We start from the raw sequence: 7,525 nt of genomic DNA, 5'->3' as shown, positions 1-7,525 counted from the left end.
GATTTGAGAACACTTGATGTATGTCTTGTCGTGCGTATCTGTGGTGACAATGGGATATCACGTGACTCACTTGATGTATGTTTTGGTGATCAACTTGCGGGTTCCGCCCATGAACCTATGCATAGGGGTTGGCACACATTTTCGTCGTGATTCTCTGGTAGAAACTTTGGGGCACTCTTTGAGGTCCTATGTGTTGGTTGAATAGATGAATCTGAGATTGTGTGATGCATATCGTATAATCATACCCACGGATACTTGAGGTGACATTGGAGTATCTAGGTGACATTATGGTTTTGGTTGATTTGTGTCTTAAGGTGTTATTCTAGTACGAACCCTAGGGCTGTTTGTGACACTTATAGGAATAGCCCAACGGACTAATTGGAAAGAATAACTTTGAGGTGGTTTCGTACCCTACCATAATCTCTTCGTTTGTGCTCCACTAATTGTTCTCCACTATTAGTGACTTTGGAGTGACTCTTTGTTGCATGTTGAGGGATAGTTATGTGATCCAATTATGTTAGTATTGTTGAGGGAACTTGCACTAGTTAAAGTATGAACCCTAGGCCTTGTTTCAACGCATTGCAATACCGTTTATGCTCACTTTTATCATTATTTACATTGCTGTTTTTATAATTTCAGATTACAAATACCTTTATCTACCATCCATATACCACTTGTATCACCATCTCTTCGTCGAACTAGTGCACCTATACAATTTACCGTTGTATTGGGTGTGTTGGGGACACAAGAGACTCTTTGTTATTTGGTTGCAGGGTTGCTTGAGAGACACCATCTTCATCCTATGCCTCCCACGGATTGATAAACCTTAGGTCATCCACTTGAGGGAAATTTGCTACTGTCCTACAAACCTCTGCACTTGGAGGCCCAACAACGTCTACAAGAAAAGGTTGTGTAGTAGACATCAAGATCTTTTCTGTCGCCGTTGCCGGGGAGGTCAGTGCTTGAAGGTATATCTTTAGATCTTGCAATCGAATCTTTTAGTTTCTTGTTTTATCACTAGTTTAGTTTATAAAAGAAAACTACATAAAAATGGAATTAACGGTACCTCATATGCTTCATCTTTTTAATATATATCATGAAAATAAGGATTCCGGTAATTGTGCTCAATTGCTAGAGGAAGAATGTATTAAAATGTTTGGCACTAAATCTTTGAATTATGAGCATGATTGTAATGTTGTTAGTATGAATTCCATGAATATCTGTGATGCTAATGATATGCAAAGCCACAAGCTTGGGGAAGCTATGTTTGAAGATGATATTTATTATGATGAAAGCATGCCTCCTATCTATGATGATTATTGTGATGACACATATGATTTAAAGAATAATGATAACCATGAAACTTGTCATCTTGATCTTACACATGATAGTTATTTTGTTGAGTTTGCTCCCACTATTATTCATGAGAAGAATTTTTCTTATGTGGAGAGTAGTAAAATTTCTATGCTTGTAGATCATGAAAAGAATGCTTTAGGTGCTGGTTATATTGTTGAATTCATTCATGATGCTACTGAAAATTATTATGAGGGAGGAATATATATGCTTGTAGGAATTGCAATAATATCAAGTTTCCTCTCTATGTGCTTAAAATTTTGAAATCTTGCTTGCTTTACCTTCCTATGCAAGTTGATTCTTGTTCCCACAAGTTGTTTTCTCACCACATCCCTATGCATAGGAAGTGGGTTAGACTTAAATGTGCTAGTCATATTCTTCATGATGCTCTCTTTATGTTACAATTCTTATCTTTTATGTGAGCATCATTGAAATCATTATGCCTAGCTAGGGGCGTTAAACGATAAGCACTTGTTGGGAGGCATCCCAATTTTATTTTTGTTCCTTGCTTTTTGGTCCTGTTTAGTAATAAATAATTCATCTAGCCTCTGTTTAGATGTGCTTTTATGTGTTAATTAGTGTTTGTGCCAAGTAGAACCTTTGGGAAGACTTGGGGAAAGTCTGGTTGATCATGCTGCAAAAAACAGAAACTTTAGCGCTCACGAGATTAGCTGCAAATTTTTATTGGAGAGTTATATTTAGTTAATTATTTTTGCAGATGATTAATAGATAAATTCCTCACGTCCATAAATTTATTTTAGAATTTTATGAGTTCTAGAAGTATACGTTTGATCCGGATTACTACAGACTGTTCTGTTTTTGACAGATTCTGTTTTTCGTGTGTTGTTTGCTTATTTTAATGAATCTATGGCTACTAAAAGAGTTTATAAACCATAGAGAAGTTGGAATACAGTTGGTTTAACACCAATATAAATAAAGAGTGAGTTCATTACAGTACCTTTAAGTGGTGATTTATGTTCTTATACTAACGGAGCTTACGAGTTTTCTGTTAAGTTTTGTGTTGTGAAGTTTTCAAGTTTTGGGTAAGGATTCGATGGACTATGGAATAAGGAGTGGCAAGGGCCTAAGCTTGGGGATGCCCAAGGCACCCAAAGTTAATATTCAAGGATAGCCAAGAGCCTAAGCTTGGGGATGCCCCGGAAGGCATCCCCTCTTTCGTCTTCGTTCATCGGTAACTTTACTTGGAGCTATATTTTTATTCACCACATGATATGTGTTTTGCTTGGAGCGTCAATTAATTTATTAAGATTTGCTTGTTGTTATTTAGAACAATGTTTTGCATCTTTTATTTCAATAAAATATGCATTGATAGCCTTTACTATGCCTATTTTAGAAGTCCACATGTTGCTGTTTGAAAACAGAAAGTTTAACGCTGTTGCAATAATTCCCTAGAAAAGTCAGGATGTGATAAAATGTTGAAGCCTTTTGCATATTAAGCTCTGATAAATTTAATACAGTGGGAATTTTCTTTCATAATTTTTGGAGCTATGGAAGTATGGATGTTGCTGCATTCTTTACAGACTGTCCTGTTTAGGCAGATTGCTGTTATGTTTGCATTGTTTGCATATGTTTGCTTCTTTAATGATTCTATTTGAGGATAGGACTATTAAATATGCAGAGGCATTTAGTATGCAATGTGAATAATAATTTTAGTGATTTTCTACAGTAGAGTATGATAAGGTTTTTGCAATGGTTTATACTAACTTATCTCATGAGTCCTTGTTGAGTTTTGTGTGGATGAAGCTTTTGAGATTTAGGGAGACCGTGATATGAGAGGAATTAAGGAGACACAAAAGCTCAAGCTTGGGGATGCCCAAGGCACCCCAAGATAATATTTCAAGAAGTCTCAACCATCTAAGCTTGAGGATGCCCCGGTTGGCATCCCACCTTTCTTCTTCAACAACTATCAGTTAGTTTCAGTTGATCCTTAGTTTTTGCTTCTTCACATGATGTTTGCTATTCATAGATGTCATTTTATTTTGTTTTTCTTGATGTTTGAATAAAGTATCAAGATCTTAAATCCTTAAATGTCAGAGAGTCTTCATATAGTTGCATAATTATTTGACTACTCATTGAGCTTCACTTATATCTTTCGGAGTAGTTTGTCATTTGCTCTAGTGCTTCAGTTATATCTTTTTAGAGCATAGTGGTGGTTTTATTTTGTAGAAATAGATGAACTCTCATGCTTCAGTTATATTATTTTGGGAGTCTTTAGAACAGCATGGTAATTTGCTTTGGTTATGAAATTATTCCTAATATGATGGGCATCCAAGAGGGATATAATAAAAACTTTCATACAAGTGCATTGAATACTAAGAGAAGTTTGATACTTGATGATAGTTTTGATATATGAAGATGGTGATATTAGAGTCATGCTAGTTGAGTAGTTGTGAATTGGAGAAATACTTGTGTTGAAGTTTGTGATTCTCGTAGCATGCACGTATGGTGAACCATTATGTGATGAAGCCGGAGCATGATTTATTTATTGATTGTCTTCCTTATGAGTGGTGGTCGGGGACGAGCGATGGTCTTTTCCTACCAATCTATCCCCCTAGGAGCATGTGTGTAGTACTTTGTTTCAATAATTAATAGATTTTTGCAATAAGTATGTGAGTTCTTTATGACTAATGTTGAGTCCATGGATTATACGCACTCTCACTCTTCCACCATTGCTAGCCTCTCTAATACCGCACACTTTTCGCCGGTATCATACACCCACCATATACCTTCCTCAAAACAGCCACCATACCTACCTATTATATATTGCATTTCCATAGCCATTCCGAGATATATTTCCATGCAACTTTCCACCGTTCCATTTATTATGACACATTTCATCATTGTCATATTGCTATGCATGATCATGTAGTTGACATTGTATTTGTGGCGAAGCCACCGTTCATAATTCCTTCATACATGTCACTCATGAGTCATTGCACATCCCGGTACACCACCGGAGGCATTCATATAGAGTCATATTTTGTTCTAAGTATCGAGTTGTAATTCATGAGTTGGAAGTAAATAAAAGTGTGATGATCATCATTATTAGAGCATTGTACTAGTGAGGAAAGGATGATGGTGACTATGATTCCCCTACAAGTCGGGATGAGACTCTGGGCGAAAATAAATAAATAAAAGAGGCCAAAGAAGCCCAAAATAAAAAAAGAGAGAGAAAAGAGGCCATAAAAAAGGGAGAAGGCCCAAATAAAATAAAAATAATGAGAGAAAAAGAGAGAAGGGGCAATGCTACTATCCTTTTACCACACTTGTGATGCGAAGTAGCACCATGATCTTCATGATAGAGAGTCTCCTATGTTGTCACTTTCATATACTTGTGGGAATCTTCATTATAGAACTTGGCTTGTATATTCCAATGATGGGCTTTCTCAAAATGCCCTAGGTCTTCGTGAGAAAGCGAGTTGGATGCACACTCACTAGTTTCTTTTGTTGAGATTTCATACATTTATAGCTCTAGTGTATCCGTTGCATGGCAATCCCTAATCACTCACATTGATATCTATTGATGGGCATCCCCATAGCCCGTTGATACGCCTAGTTGATGTGAGACTAGCTTCTCCCTTTTTGTCTTCTCCACAACCATCATTCTACTCCACCAATAGTGCTATGTCCATGGCTCACGCTCATGTATTGCGTGAAGATTGAAAAAGTTTGAGAACACTTGCTGTATGTCTTGCTGTGCGTATCTGTGGTGACAATGGGATATCACGTGATTCACTTGATGTATGTTTTGGTGATCAGCTTGCGGGTTCCGCCCATGAACCTATGCATAGGGGTTGGCACACGTTCTCGTCGTGATTCTCCGGTAGAAACTTTGGGGCACTCTTTGAGGTCCTATGTGTTGGTTGAATAGATGAATCTGAGATTGTGTGATGCATATCGTATAATCATACCCACGGATACTTGAGGTGACATTGGAGTATCTAGGTGACATTAGGGTTTTGGTTGATTTGTGTCTTAAGGTGTTATTCTAGTACAAACTCTAGGGCTGTTTGTGACACTTATAGGAATAGCCCAACGAATTGATTGGAAAGAATAACTTTGAGGTGGTTTTGTACCCTACCATAATCTCTTCGTTTGTTCTCCACTATTAGTGACTTTGGAGTGACTCTTTGTTGCATGTTGAGGGATAGTTATGTGATCCAATTATGTTAGTATTGTTGAGGGAACTTGAACTAGTGAAAGTATGAACCCTAGGCCTTGTTTCAACGCATTGCAATACCGTTTACGCTCACTTTTATCATTAGTTACCTTGCTGTTTTTATAATTTCAGATTATAAATACCTTTATCTACCATCCATATATCACTTGTATCACCATCTCTTCGCCGAACTAGTGCACCTATACAATTTACCATTGTATTGGGTGTGTTGGGGACACAAGAGACTCTTTGTTATTTGGTTGCAGGGTTGCTTGAGAGACACCATCTTCATCCTATGCCTCCCACAGATTGATAAACCTTAGGTCATCCACTTGAGGGAAATTTGCTACTATCCTACAAACCTCTGGACATGGAGGCCCAACAACGTCTACAAGAAGAAGGTTGTGTAGTAGACATCATGGGCCAAAGGGGAAAGGCCATGAGGTTTTGGGAAAGCGCAAAAGGAAGTTTTGCAGAGTCCAGGGGCCAGACGCCAGGGTCCCTAGCGTCTGGCTCCAGACGCCGGGAACCTTGGTGTCTGGTCCTGGAGTCCAACAAGGACTCTTTCCTTTCGGGAAAAACCGACTTTAAGGAGGCTTTTACTCCAAGTTTTGACCCTAGGGCTCAACATATAAATAGGGTGGCAGGGCTAGCACCCAAGACATATCAAGATTCACCAAGCCGTGTGTTGGCAACCCCGTCCCCACTAGTATATCCTCTGTCTAGTTTCTGTAGTGCTTGGTGAAGCCCTGTGGAAATTGGTCTTCATCACCAACTTTCACCACACCGTCGTGCTGCCGATACTCATCTACTACTTTGCCTGTCTTGCTGGATCAAGAAGGTGAGGACATCATCAAGCTGAATGTGTGCTGAATGCGGAGGTGTTGTACATTCGGTACTTGGTTGGGACGGATCGTGAAGGTGTACGAATACATCAACCGCGTTTATAAACGCTTCCTCTTTGTGATCTTCAAGGGTATGAAGATGCTCTCCCCTTCTTGTTGCTATACATTTCCTAGATAGATCTTGTGTGAGCGTAGGATTTTTTTTGAAATTGCATGCTATGTTTCCCAACAGTGGCATCCGAGCCAGGTCTATGCGTAGATGATATGCATGAGTAGAACACAAAGAGTTGTGGGCGGTGATCATCATACTACTTACCACGAACGTCTTATTTAGATTCGACGGTATTATTGGATGAAGCAGCCTGGACCAACCTTACATGACCACGTTCATGAGACTGGTTCCACCGACAGACATGCAACTAGTGTCGAATAAAGGAGGCTGGCAGGTATCTGTTTCTCCAACTTTAGTTGAATCGAATTTGACTGCGCCCGGTCCTTGTTGAAGGTTAAAACAGCAAACTTGATAAATCACCGTTGTGGTTTTGATGCGTAGGTAAGAACGGTTCTTGCTAGAAACCCGTAGCAGCCACATAAAACTTGCAACAACAAAATAGAGGACGTCTAACTTGTTTTTGCAGGGCATGTTGTGATGTGATATGGTCAAGACATGATGTGATATACATTATTTTATAAGATGATCATGTTTTGTAGAAGTTATCAGCAACTGGCAGGAGCCTTATGGTTGTCGCTTTATTGTATGGAATGCAAACGCCATGTAATTGCTTTACTTTATCACTATGCATTAGTGATAGTTGTAGAATTATGTGACATGATAGTTGTTGAGACAACCATGACACAACGATGGAGATGAAGGTGTCGAGCTGGTGACGATGGAGATCATGACGATGCTTTAGAGATGGAGATGAAAAGCACGAGATGATGATGGCCATATCATGTCACATATTTTGATAACATGTGATGTTTATCTTTTATGCATCTTATTTTGCTTAGTACGATGGTAGCATTATAAGATGATACCTTACTAAAATTTCAATGTATAAATGTTCTCCCTGAGTATGTGTCGGTGTCCTGGGAACGGGGGTCCCCAGACTTGCCTGCCTACATCCCACGGCGTGGCTCCGCCAGC

The sequence above is a fragment of the Triticum dicoccoides genome, chromosome 4A, assembly GCF_002162155.2.
Source record: "Triticum dicoccoides isolate Atlit2015 ecotype Zavitan chromosome 4A, WEW_v2.0, whole genome shotgun sequence".
Lineage (NCBI taxonomy): Eukaryota > Viridiplantae > Streptophyta > Magnoliopsida > Poales > Poaceae > Triticum > Triticum dicoccoides.
Note: the sequence above shows the minus strand (reverse complement) of the source record.